The sequence below is a fragment of the Leptinotarsa decemlineata genome, unplaced genomic scaffold (genome assembly GCF_025532065.1).
Source record: "Leptinotarsa decemlineata unplaced genomic scaffold, Ldec_3_MD MMD2_tig00002974_RagTag_RagTag, whole genome shotgun sequence".
Lineage (NCBI taxonomy): Eukaryota > Metazoa > Arthropoda > Insecta > Coleoptera > Chrysomelidae > Leptinotarsa > Leptinotarsa decemlineata.
In genome coordinates, this window is record NW_027412578.1 from 2,764,188 (window position 1) to 2,778,599 (window position 14,412).

General features: G+C 34.5%; 1 protein-coding gene and 1 long non-coding RNA gene across 7 annotated transcripts in view; one reads left to right on the forward strand and one right to left on the reverse strand.

The window, feature by feature from the left end:
- LOC141483070 (uncharacterized) overlaps positions 1 to 14,412 on the forward strand; it is a 309,939-nt gene that overhangs the window by 275,141 nt on the left and 20,386 nt on the right. For all 4 annotated transcript variants that reach the window (XR_012465886.1, XR_012465885.1, XR_012465887.1 and 1 more), the window contains exon 4: positions 14,056 to 14,226. This is a non-coding gene — a long non-coding RNA (uncharacterized lncRNA). The remainder of the gene's footprint in view (positions 1 to 14,055; positions 14,227 to 14,412) is intronic.
- Positions 1 to 14,412, reverse strand: part of LOC111504691 (uncharacterized) — a 213,708-nt gene that overhangs the window by 93,218 nt on the left and 106,078 nt on the right. The gene's annotated exons all lie outside the window — the stretch shown is intronic.

The window sequence follows — 14,412 nt, forward strand, 5'->3', positions numbered from 1 at the left end:
ATTATTTCTTTTTTATATTTGTCACTGAACCCGTTTCGTGAAACTTATTTACCAAATCAAGCACATCCAGCGGGGGCAAGGGAGGCTTATCCTCCCCATAAAATTTGAGGCTATTCATCGCAATCAATTAAAAGATATTGACAAATAATTATGATTATTTTTTTCTGAAAATGCTTGGGTAGCATTACTTCACCATTAATTTTTAATATAAATACATAATATGTCCAAAGAAACACTATCACTCACTACTTAGTACGTACCACACTGTATCCTGCATCAACAAACCTCAAACGCACCGCCCATGAACGAATAACGAATAAACCATCAAACCGAAATAATAAATGTCATACTTTGCAAGGGAGCCAAGCCTCCGACCGTTTTAAAAAACACAAGCTCCGCGAGACGGATTCAATCAGCGGCATACATCTCGATTTGTAATTTTAGTTGCAGAAATTATAGCGTTAAAGGAGGTTAGCCTCCAGTTGGTCTCCATAAGTGTACGACTGCGTTTGTTTTTTATTTAATTAGCAGGACGGGATGCCGTGACGAACCGGGACTGAAAAATATTTCGATAAATCGTTTTAGTGTTTCCTGATAATATTTGTTATTTGTGTATAAAAAAGAGAGTATTATATTGAAGCATTGCTTTTTGGTAATATTTTCAATGTTTTCTCAGGTTTTCCCTTTTGGTAAGTTTTTTTTTTCATTTATTATGGATAAGTTGGACGAAATTAAAAAATCTAACGATATAGCCTTGCTGACAAATAATTTTAGGTCTTTATCTTATGATAATGAATTTAACATTCAATTTAAGCGTCAGATAATCGACAAAATCGAGGATTTAATATAAGTTGGTACGATGAATGCGATTGGTTAACCGGCTCCATTAAACAGGAAAAATTTTTTGTTGGCCCTGTGTTTTATTTTCCGTACCAACCGAATACCAAACGTGGTCTAAAATAGGACACTCCGATTTAAAAAAATTGCCTCGTTCTACAGAAAGACATTTTGAATCTAATGAGCATATATTTTCGTCTTGTAAATTAAAATTATTCAGCAACAGCTATATCGTCTTGGTTAAGAACGAATGTCATGTTTACTTTTAGTTTCTTTTTTTATTTGTTTCCTTCCTATCCAAAATTACAAAATACACCTTTCAATTCACCTTTCAAAATGCGGGACCCTCGCAGACTATATTGAACTTGAATGACCGCCGATTAAAAGTAGTTTGCGGGTGCCTTGTGAATTCACTTAAACAAACCAGATTTAACCTTCCTTCCTACCCTATGCTTCCTTTTCTTTCCTGGCAAGACACGACTCCCACCTCCCCGTTGGTTCTTGCTGGACAATAAAATTTACTTTTAGCATATAAAGCATAATTAAGTACTTGTGCTGATACAATATTTGTAGTAATTTTTAACAAAACTGTTATATTAGAAGAGAAACGTATTATTTATTGACTGAGAAGAGTTCGTTTATATTACATAACTCAATGACAACCCTTTTCCTGGTTTTTGTTTTTTTAATGGTCGGTTTTATACGTATGATTTTCGGCAATACACAATTTTTGTTTGCATTTATACAAATATTATGGATTTTGCTTCAAATAGGTGCGGTACCCCAAAAAGTTTCGCGCCTCCGGCGGGTTTTTCTCAGTGTATGTAATCTTTATGACTTCAGCCTCCCCTGTTCTCCAATGCACAAGCCGTCACTGCACATACCGGTGACTTAAACAATTTGGATGTCTTTCGTTAAAAAGGCATGCCACCCTTCGTGTGCACTTTCCAACTTCTCCATGAATTACAATCATTTCAATTCTGTCTTGAAGAATGTAATCCATTTTTACACTTTTGTATACTTATTGGAGTAATCATTAAACTGCGCAATAGGTACAACTGTATGCACAATACTACCACATCGTTCAAATTTGCGAACCAATTTTTTATATGAAAGTAGTAAATTCTTACAGCAGAAATAGCAAAAAAGGACGGCTATCTTTACAGTTTTGCGATAAGAATAAAAAATTCAGCATTTACTAAACACAACCATCTACGTTTCACTATTACACTATTTTTTCATGTTAATTAATTGGGGCAATGGCTAATGTTACCATATAATATTCTTACCAGTTCTGGTCAAACTATGCATCTCAGTATAGGCGTACTAATAATTACTTTTGTTAGTTTAGAACGCTATTTTTCGGAAAATGCTGATCGAAAAGTAATAAGTCAGGGTACCATTGGAGGCAGAATTGAACGGTAATCAAAATGATGTGCCACTTGACCTCCTTTCCCATATAAAATTCTAAGGGTAACATCTACCCCTCCTAGGCGGGTGAATCACGAGAGCTACAAATAGTCCTTGAAAGTGGCTCTCTTGACAATGAAATTGACCTGTTTTTTGATTCCTTATATTGTTTACTGGATGGAAAATATTGAGCTTGGGAAGTTTTCAAATTGACACCCTGTATAATTCTTGTGATTCCTCCGGTCCCTTGTCACATATTGCTACCACAAGTACTCAAATATCATTCCTTATCTTCTAGAAAGTAGAACAAGAAATATCTAATATTATCGACCACACTGAAATAATCTGCCATAAATGTCACATGTTAGAAATGATCATAGTTCCAAATAAGGCAATGCCCAATGTTTTATAAATAGTTTATTCAAAAATACCACGGATATCTTCACACACAAACCTTTCAAGCTTTTGTACACTTTCGATAATTTTGAATAATTTAATGTCCTGGACAAGTACGAAGTCGGAATTTAAATATTGGAGTGTCAGATTTTCAATGTGAGTTTATCACCAATATGTCTGAGAAGACACAGGCGATACGTAAACTTGATACTTAAGTAGACAAACCACAATGATTCAGTACGAAATGTATATTATTTGTTAGTAATATATAGATATTGGAGACTATTTCCGTATTTCCCAATACTGAGTGATTCACCAGAGTGGTATGTTAATACTGTTTGAACTAGTCCTGTAAAGATATTTACAAAATCAAGGTGTACGTTTTTCAATGATGCCCAGGATCATTTAGGGATCGAATATCTGGAATGAGGTTGTCTCATTACTTTTTCACGCGCTTTTTCAATGCTCAGTAACATTTTGCACAAGAAATTCAATATGTTTATATTAGATGAATATTTCAAAAAAATAATAGCCAAATAATACCAATTACCAATATTGGGTGGAACTCGAAACTTAAAAAAAGAAGAGCTAGTAAACTATTTTCAATATAAGGCTTTTCACAAAAACTTGTGGTGAACTCACAAAGGAAGAAGGAAAGAAAGCAAATAAGTCTAAGATAAACTTTTTATGAATTGATGGATGTAGCCGTTACTACGTGGTAGGAAATCATAATGAAGAAAAGAGAAATGAAACTTTTTATGTGAAAGTGGTAAAAAACATACAAAGTTTCATTTCTCTTTTCTTCATTATACACTTTTTACAAAGATGTGCTGATCATACATATGAATTACTTTCAGATACATACTGATACACATGTTAGTGTTAGTAAGGAAATTATTTTGAATTCAATTATTTGTTTTTTCTTCTATTGGAAATTTCCCACAATTTTTTTGCATAAGGCTAGAGAAATGAGAGCCATAAAGCATTTTTCCCAAAGACTCTTCCGTCCTAAAAAATATACTTCCAATTGAAACAAGATTCATATGGCTGGGATTGAATCAAATAAGCGTAATAATGTTTTTAAGTACTGTCACCGTGACATAAGTATATTTCTCTCATTCATGACATATAGTCTCAATTTGATGCATGAAATGAGGTGCTGATGATGTAATAAGACAAGTGTCTTGTTCCGAAACTTTGAAGTACGCCGCCATTGATGATGACAGTGTTACTTGTAAATGAAATCTTACCTCTTTCGTATACGATATCTGATTCAATTCCATTAAGAATGTTTGATATATAAACTGAATGGGAAAAAGTGTCTTTTGTATAATTTCGACAGTACTTTTTCTTTCGAGTAATTCAATGTTTACATGAAAGAAGTTGTTTCAAAAGGGCTTTTTCTTTCAGTTTGTAATTGAAAGTAACTTCTATGGATGATCTGAGTACACAGCTTTGTGAAGAGTTTCTGCTGAATATTTTTTTATTAAGACGAAAAAGTGAGAGCCAAAAAGTATTTTCCCCATAATACCACTCAATGAAAAATTGAAGGAATTAGAGAGTTTCCATTTGAGTAAACTTAAATATCTTCGAACAAATTTCAACAAATAACAACAAACAAATTTCATACATGGAATATTGGTTAGAAATTAGTTGTGATAATTACTGAAAAGTTAAATAAAAGTGAGACACAAACAATATTTCTCCGACTTCATTTCATGACAAAATCAAACATCCTGTCGAAAATGATACCACTGAAACCCATGGACGTCAAATTAATATTTATTATGGACATTCATGAGAAATATTCGTTTTTAGTTCCGAGAAACTTGCAAATGTTACAAACTTCCATTTCGCAAATTCTCATCATTTTTATTAAATAATATTCAAACTTTCAGTATTTATAAGTGTGGATTCAAGAAATTCGTTTCACATTTTCGAAAACGAAACAATTAAAGTTTCATTGAAAGCCTTCAGATTTTATCGATATATTGCCTTGGATGAAATTTACAAATTTCAAATTGTTGCAATAACTCAAATAGAACTGGTCAATTTTCTTATAGCAGCACATTGTAAAAGTGAATTAATATGCATGAAAAACATATCTGGAAGTCTACATCATTCAAAAATATTTATTAACATACCATTTCAGTAGTAACTTTTATTCTTTCGAGCTAAAGTTTTTATCACCCATTAAGTTTCTTACAAATTTCAAGATGAATAAAAACTTCATGTTTTTGGAAATACCTACCACAAAAGAAAAAAAAACGAATTGATCATTGCATGGCAAAGTTATTCGTGACTCAAAAAAATGGAGTATTAATACATTTAGTCATAAAAAATAAAAGAAAATTTACCCAATTAGTGTTACAGTCTATTTGGGATTGAGAAAAAAGAATAGATTTTTTCATTTATTTTTTCGCAAATTAGTAAGAAGAATGTTGTGAAACTAAATCGAATAATTCAACTGAAATTATGTGTGTCGTAAGTGCTATCAATAATAACCAAACCACAAATGTAGGTTACACAAAACAAAGGATAACGAGTCGAAAAAACTAATAGATAGATACTGATGATGTTCAATAATTTATTTCTATGATTCATATATATCATTTCAAAAAATATTTATGTAAGTGAAATAATATGACTATATTCCCGTTTCAATCTCAATTATTTTAATCATAACTATTTAATAATTTCAGGTGATTATCATTGAAATTGTTCCCATTAGTAGAGATTATTTTAGCTGCTAATGTATGCCGACTTGCCAATTACATTTAATGTTATATTGAACCTTCAATTAGTGATGATTCTGCATAATGAATGTATTTCCATCATATTTAGATGAATATTAATTCACATTCAGTGCATGGATGGAAATGGAGTGGAGCAAAGTTCAAGTTTGACATATTTTTTCGTAATTGAAATGAAATATTCTCTTGATATAACAAAATAGAAATGATAAATTTTGTTCCATTGTTTTTTGGCGAATACAGTCACTATGTATAAAGAATAGAAACTTCTGCAATATTTTGAAATTTTCCACAAGTATATTTCCAATAGAGACAATTTCAAAAAAGCTGACCTGTTATCATCGAGATATTTCAAGTTAATTTGACAAACTCAACTCCTGGAATGAAATTTATTGTTCTATTTTTCATGTCAAGCTCAGTGAAGGTGTTTTTTAATAATCTATAACAATAAATAATTTTTGAATTCCAACAAAATAGAACTCAATCTATTCGTTTAAGAAATAATTGAAAACATTAATATTGAGCTCGTTTCAGTAACGCTATTTCTCTCGCCGTTTGCAAAATTCCAACTATGTGCAATTAATTTCAGTTAGAATTCACATGAATTACTGTGCGAAACTTTTGAAATGATTTCATGTTATAATGATGAAGAAACCACCAGAATTCAGTAAATTTCAAGAATATACGAGAATGCATGCAGTAAAATTCTAATGAAAATAATGATGAATTTCATTGGTTCAGATTTCCACTGTCTGATATTATATAAAATGATTTTAAATGTAATATCAGACAACGGAAGACCGAACTAATGAAATTCATCATGAAACATTGTCAAACATCTTCAAAGGAAAATAATGATTTTCAAAAGAAAACAGGCCCATAACATTTTTATGCCAGTGATGTATTATCAATTCGTAATTTGTGATATTTTCTAAGTAGTTGCCTTCGATTGAAAATTGAGAATACCATCATGAAAATATCTCCCGATAAATAACATTAAATGCGCGTATAGACTGTAAAGCTGTCAAAATACACTTGTTATCGCCGCTATTCTAATCATACACTTTCATTCCTATTTAAATTTTTTCGTCAACAGTCAGCATACCAGCCAACATTTGTTGAATCATCTGTGTAGCGGAAACCACATTTTTCAGAGTACACCAAATACAAGTGACTCAGAGGAATTTTGATAAAAATGCTCTCACACATACCTAGTTTGTAATTTCAGACGTGCACCTCAAATTGACCTTCATCTAGAAATATGATACATTGTAATAAATATTTAATGAGGAAAACCATATGCAGTACTCGAGTTGAAAAATTAGCATTAATTTGTTTGAACAAAGAGTGAATAATTTTCTTCAGTCCAAAACAATGATGAGGAGAAGTATGTTTTCAATCAACATATATCATAATCCATAGGAAAATCACTTCTATTTTTCCAAATTATTCAACTTATATTTAAAACTCCCTCCAACACATTACTGATAGCAACCACTTCAACAATCGGAAGTGGAACAAACCCTTCATGGGTTTCATTATAAACAAATTTAAAATAATCTTGGCCTCATATATTATATGACGAAATGAAATTTAGTCAGTATATTATCGTCTTCTTATAAAAAAATCATTGATTACAGTTTCATTCAAATTGACATATTGCTACGAAAAAATGATCAAGTTTTGCGAATTCTTTGTTCTCTCTCACTTCAATTGCGCTCATTGGATGTTACTGCAGAATTCTCATAACTTTTGCAAACTCCGAAATATATTATCTGAATTCCACAAAATCACTCACTATCCCGTCTTAATATCCAAAATCTCTAACATAATGCCTCCAACCTCCAACTCTCAACTACGAACTGCCTTATACAGTACTGTTCTCATTGTACACAGGACTGGACCATCTGATAGAAGGAAATATTGAGATGGTTCAAAAACACCTTCAGGTTCTGGTACAGGTGTTTTAAGTAGCAGACCCAGAAGAGAGATATCAACCTGCCAAGGAAACATACGCGACTGTATTTCAAGAGGAAATCTATGCTGATGAATTGTGTGCGGGATGATTGGTAGAATCCAACCGCATATAGAATTCAATATATTTTTGGACAGTCAAGAGGCATTGGAAGCTCTTGGCTTCTACCAAGCAACGTCTAAATTGGTAACCAATTGCCAAAAACGACTCTCCTCAATGCGAAGACTTAACAAATTGTCCCTGGTCTGGATTTCTGGCCATACTGTCCCGGAAAGCTGCTGAATCACTTGCAAAGAAAGGTGCTGCAAGCAGCTTCGTCGGACCAGAACCTATCATTGTCATCGCTTTATGCTTTGTCGAAAAAATATTGAACACCTTGATGGCAAAAAAATTTATGGACTTTTGGCAAAATCTTTCAAGATTGGCTCACTCCTAGTCGTTCGAAGCTTGAAACCGAACAATTTGTTGGACTACAGTAAATATGAACTGAGATATTTTACAGGCCTTCTCACAGGTCATTGTCGTCTAACTCATCATATGCAGAGACTCGGACTGCCAGAAGACAGTGTGTGTCGCCTCTGTTTGGAAAATGATGAACCAGCAGAGCATATACTCTGTGCCTGCCCAGCTGTGGACAGAATCAGGTTTTCAGAGTTTGGCAGAGCCGCACTTTTGCCATCTGACCTGAAAGATTACTCACCATATAAAGTAATCGGCTTCGTTAAGAAGCTGGGTTTGTTTGAGTGTTACTATCTTCATTCGGGTTTGAGGGGCTCTGTAATTTGGAACTACATCCTCTGAAGAAGCCAGCCATTCGTGCTGGCGAAACATTTGCATGCAGTTACAAACTAGGGCGCAGTTTCAAACTACGACGACCTTCAAATCCGAATCAAGATAGTAACACTGAAAATTTCGGCCGCGAAAGCCTTAACAAATTTTTGGATTTATTTGGTCGAGTTTGAAGAGGTGTGAGCCACAAAAAATCTTTGCGGGTTGTGGTGGAGGGTCGAATTGACCCACTCACTTTTGACCTGACCTGACTCAAAACTATGTTATGAGAAATCTCAATAGCATAGTTGACTCGGAGCTAGTGATATGACTCTCTATCTGAGAAATCATTATGAAACTTCAAGTCATCTTTTTCTTGAAAAATTATCAGGACTAGACATCTAGTTATCTATTCATATTCGAAAAATAAGTCACTGATTTTATTGCAAATGACAAATAACATGTTTAATTTGTGATTAGATGTATCAGCAGTGGTATAACATATTTCCAAAATTTGAGAATTCCTGACTCGGTTTTGATAAGTTTCTACCAATTCCGCCTTTTATTATCAAACTTCATGATTCAGTACTCCATTTACCATGTAGTGACAGGGTGTAACTCAGATATGTAACATTAAAAGACATTATTGTTCACATAGCTTTTGGAATTCCTTTTGAACTTGATATTTGCCTCATTTCTAATTCTCATTCAAGAGGACCAAGACAATCTCGACAAACTTCCTCATTTAAATCAAATAGTGAGTTAAAAGAATTGATTATCTGAAAAATATTCTTGTCATACACCTGGCAATAAAAGACAATGATTCGTTCTGACATGGGTGTACCAACAGTGTATTAATTTACCTAAAATTACCAGATGAGATGCAGAGTTGGATTGGCTCTATAGATTGTCGAAAACTATATAGGAACTCTTTTTGTAAGAGGTCATTACAGTAATTCAGAATAAAAATAAAAAGTGTATTTAAATCGAAAGGGTATATTTTTGGGAGAAATTAATTTTCGGGAAAGAAAGGTTTCGGCTTTCTACTTCTCCGTCTTGATACAAAACATTTGGGCAACTTCCAAAGAAAAGAAGGAAGAAATCAATTTCATCAAAAATTAAGTCTATACAAAGATGTGTAGATCATGCAAAAAAATAACTTTCAGGCACAAACTGAAAGAATAAGCTCTTTCATTAATTATATTGTGTAGAAATCCTGTGAATGATATCTGATTCGATTCCATTACAAATGTTTGGAATACAAACGGAATAATTCATCGCTCATATAACTGTTTCAAGGGACTTTTTCTTACAGTTTGTGTCTGAAAGTTTCTTCTGTACATGATCAACACCTCTTTTTAAAAAGTTCATTTTGAAACCAATTGCCTTCTTGTTTGGAAGATTCACACTTTTTTCATGTAGATGGAGGAGTGGAAAGCCAAAACCTTTCTTTCCCAAAAATCATATGCATAAACTAGCATGTATTTTCCATACAAATGAAGGACCTACATACCAGAACAGCAATACGCTTCACAAATTCACGTCATCAGAAGATGAACTATACTGTGAACTCTACTATATTGTACAGTGAAACGCGTCGAAAAGAGTGTTGAAGTTCTGGTGCGTGAGAGCAGCGTTTGTTTTGGGTTTATTTGACGCCAGAGGTCCAGTTCCAGTTTAGAAGGTGTGGTAATTTTACAAATAGTAAAGAACAAGAAATAGTGACATATTATTTTTTTAAACTCACCGTAGCTCGCCCGTTGCAGACATTCTTTGCCATCGTTCAACAAAGTCGTGATTAGAAGTTAAGTTATTACAAATTCTGTTTCCACGTGTCTGAAATATACTCTATCAATCCCGTGGGTTGGGCAACCTATCGGGTGCGTCCCCAGGTGGCGGATAAGGGAAATGCCAGAGGACTGGAGGCCCTGTCCAAGAAGCCAATGTGGCCTTACGGACGGGCTCGCATGACTCCTGGTCAGTGAGTAGGGTGAGGGGAACTAATACCCCCCAAAAGCCTTTGCAAAACATGCCACCGTGGACCAGCCTACCCAATCTAAGGTGTAAGGAATCGAGCCGATAGCTGAATGGCCGCAGGGTGATATGCGGTTACGAACGATCCCCTTGGGGGCCTGGGCGAAACCTCATTGTAATCAGCCTACCTCTGGTAATGCGGGGCTCTGCCAGAGGTGACCAACTCTTTCCTAGCTACTCGTGGGAACACCCATGAATGAAACAACAGAAAAAACAAAAACAAAAACCAATCCTGAGGCTGGACAGAAGTGCTCACCTCAATCTAAGGCGCTGGCTGGGAATGAGCAGAAATGTCTACCTCAATCTACCGCTTGGAATGAGGTTGGACATAGCAGATCACCTCCAACCGCAAAGGCACTTCCTGCGGCGGGCGCCAAGAGTTCCGCTTCGAATAAAGGCGGCTGCCCCTGCAGTAAAGCTTCCTCACTTGTGCACCTTCCACGGAGGGAACCCCAAGAAGGTTGAAGAAGCCGTGCAACGTCAGTAATATCGCTGCACCTTCCAAAACCTTCGCGGGGGCCACCGTGAGACACCTCAAGGTTGCCAAAGAGGGTGTGTGTTCGGCGAGTCTCAGCCTGCACCTGCCAATATAAAGGATTATGTCTCCTAGTAACCTGTTCACCTTCCTGGAAAGGACAGGATGGACGATGACCTAGGAGGACAACTCCTCGGGAGGATGTACAATGGGTCACATGTGGTCTAAGTGTTGTGAGTCTACACACACGCACCCTCCCTACTGTACAGATACCAGATACTCTATCAATGAATTTAATTCTGAATCCACTTTCTGTAAGAGAAATAAACATTCTTAATAATTTTTCGTGTCGTTCTAGAAGCCAGTCCTTTACTGAGTATCACTCGTGATGTATAAAAATATTAATTAACTACTTGAGGTATATTTAAATTTCTAATTGGATGCTGGCTATTTTATGTAAATATGGGAAGTTGGCGACGACATGTGTCACATGAATTGGGCGCCTACTTCATCGAAATTGCAACACAAAACACTTTGTACGCTTGTTTGATGGTTGTTTCTACTTCTCAACGGTATATCAAGTCATTGTGATGACAACAAAAGAGTCGTTCATATGTTGATAGACTGACTGAGGTTTCAATATAAAATAGATATTATGATTTGAGTACAAATTTTTCAAATCTGTAGAAATCGGATTTTTTGGGAATTATCTGTCTTTTCTCCGTTACCAAATTGAATTCAATAAAATAATATTGGTAGTATCCATATTTTTATTTGGTAAAGAGGTAACTTCTAGATTTTGCAGAAATGTTGGAAATTTAGAAAGAAAGTAATCAACTTCAGAATAGCTGAAGTAATTATCTTCGAAATAAACAACAAAGATGTATATTCCATGCACAGTATCAACTAATCAGTGAGATAAAACTCAACAAGAATTTTTATATATGTCAATGGCTAAACGTTTATATCACGTGTAAATTTTTTTGGATTCTTCAACTGTCTACTTCTCAGCGAATTGTAAATATTAGTATATTTCTTACTCAACTCTTTTATAATCTTTCACACTAATCTCTACACATTTCCAAGTATGTTTGAATTTGTTATCAAATTTCAAGCAGGTGTATATTTTCCACTATAAACAATAGATAAAAATATGTTCGTATGTCTAATAAAGGTGTTTAATATAGTCAAGAACAATACGCTGTTTTTTGAAGGAACTATCGAAACTAATCAAATTGATGGAGTATTATACTGATGATGATATTTTGAGATATTATGATGATCACTAAGTCACTAATTTATGGTGGCTTGATAACTCATTGCAGTGACATCAAATCAAAAGGTATTCCTGATATTTTGAAGTAATGTAACTGAAATAGTTGATCGACGAATTAAATTTTTCCTTCATCCTGGAATTTAAAACTCTTACTAACGGTTAACGAATTGGTTTGATGCGTTTGTCAAATGTTCCAATTCTCATTGTTAGAAGTAAACAATAATTATTTCTATTTAGAAGAATGTCCCTCGAGCCATAAGACAACCCCTGTCATTTCATTTTTCAGAAGTGGTGGTTTAGAAGATCCCGGTAATTACAGACCACTTTCTTTGCTATCAACATTTTCCAAAATCTGAATAAGTTATAGTGGGGTATGCTATACTTGGTTCAAATCTTATATCAGTGATAGAAAAGGAATAGTTGAATCAACTGGAAAAGTACTTCAGATTGGAGATATTTTCTGGGACCAATTATTTTTCTCATATATTCAAATTACTATGACACCATCCAAATTCAAGGAAATTTTATATTGTTTGGGGATAGAATTATTTATATTTCAATACTCTAACATGAATATACTCACCTTCAGCCAATATTGTGAGAATTTTAGCCTGAATGGGTTTATTTTAAAAAACAAAGATATTTAAAGATTGTAGGTATCACAATTGATGAAAAAGTGAAATTAAATCACCATATTAGTTCGTTGACGATCGAAAATATTCTCCGACAGACAAGCGGCGTTGGAAACACTTGGCTCCTACCGAGCAACGTCTAAATTGATAGCAAATTGCTAAACACTACTCTCCTCGATAGAAAGACTTAACATATTATCTCTGGTCTGGATTCCTGGCCATACTGGCCTCCCTTGCAAAAGGGGGTGCTGCAAGTAGCTTCATCAGACCAGAACCTATCTCTAGCATCGCTTTAGGCTTTGCCAAACAAAAATTTAACAACTGGATGGCAAGATGGATGGACTTAAGGCAGAATCTTCCAGGATTGACTCACTCCAAGACGATTGTCGAAGTTTGATACCAAACAGTTGTTGGGCTACAGTAGAGATGAACTACAATGTCTAACAGGCCTTCTTACAGGTCACTGTCCTTTGAATCATCATATGCAGAGCCCCGGAATGTCGGAAGACAGTGTGTGTCGCCTCTATTTGGAAAATGATGAAACAGCAGAGCACATACTTTGTGTCTGCCCCGCAGGGGACCGAATCAGGTTTTCAGAATTAGGCAGAGCCGTAATCTTACCATCTGACCTGAAAAACCACTCACCAAACAAACTAATCGGCTTCGTTGAGAAGATGAGTTTATTTGGTAGAGTATGAATAGTTTTGAGCCACAATGAACCCTTGCGGGTTGCGGTGGAGGGTCAAATAGACCCACTCATTTTGTACCTAACCTAATCTAACCTAGTGCGTTGATGGCATCAGGATGCAATGGCATCAAGAGTCTTTGCTAAAGAACTGAGTTCACCAACCACAAAAATTGTTTACTATTCTCTCTAGTTGAAGGTCATTTGAAATGAAATAATCTTCTCAGCATATTGTAGTCAACAACTAACTGTATCGTGATATATTTGACTTTCTTTATTTTTCCAATATAAAATTGTTTTTCAACTGAAGGTTTTCCATTAATTGTCTGCCCTTCATATCATTTCTGATGTTTATTATGAATTCGTACATTGATGTATATTTGTGTATATAAACTGACTTTTCATCCTTGTTCATATAATCATATTCATTTATATTTATTATTTTCGAAAATGATAATGATAAATAATCATTATTATTATCATTTATAATAATAATCATTATTATTATCATTTACATTATTGGTCGGAGCTTTATCCACCTCAACTATTCAAAGAGTTTTGCTCAATTGAATAATATTTCAATCACTCTCGCCAATGACATGAATTTAAAAAAGTAGTGCTTAACTTGCTGAAAAATATTGTCTTTCACATGTGATTTTCATCTAGAATCTTTGTAGCCAAGAAAACGATTATGAAAACCCTTCTCTTCGTTTTTCATCTTCCATAAAAAAAGTTGATGAATACAATTATTTGGCATCTGAGAACGTTTCATAGACAAACTTCAAAAACACCCAAAGTGTGTTTTCTTTTTCAGGAGCAGTGATAGCAAAGTTTTTCATTGTGATGGGCTTCCTACTGGTTTTAACCATGAAGTTTCGAGTATACTCGAAAGGATAAAATTGAAATTGTTTGCTGAAAGTTTTGCTGATCCATACTAGGTTATTTCCATCATTCTTCAACCGGAGCTAATTGGACCATTGGTGAAGTGAGTATTTGTTTGTGTAACGTGCTCAATAGATACCCCAGTAATTTTTATTGGTTTGCCGATGCCATTTAAAAAAATCGGGAGACCTCTTTATCAATGTTCTGGCGTTCATCACGCATTGCTTTTGTCTTTCATACAAAGGTATTTTATTTTCTACACCTTATTCTCAAACATTCAATTTGTGAA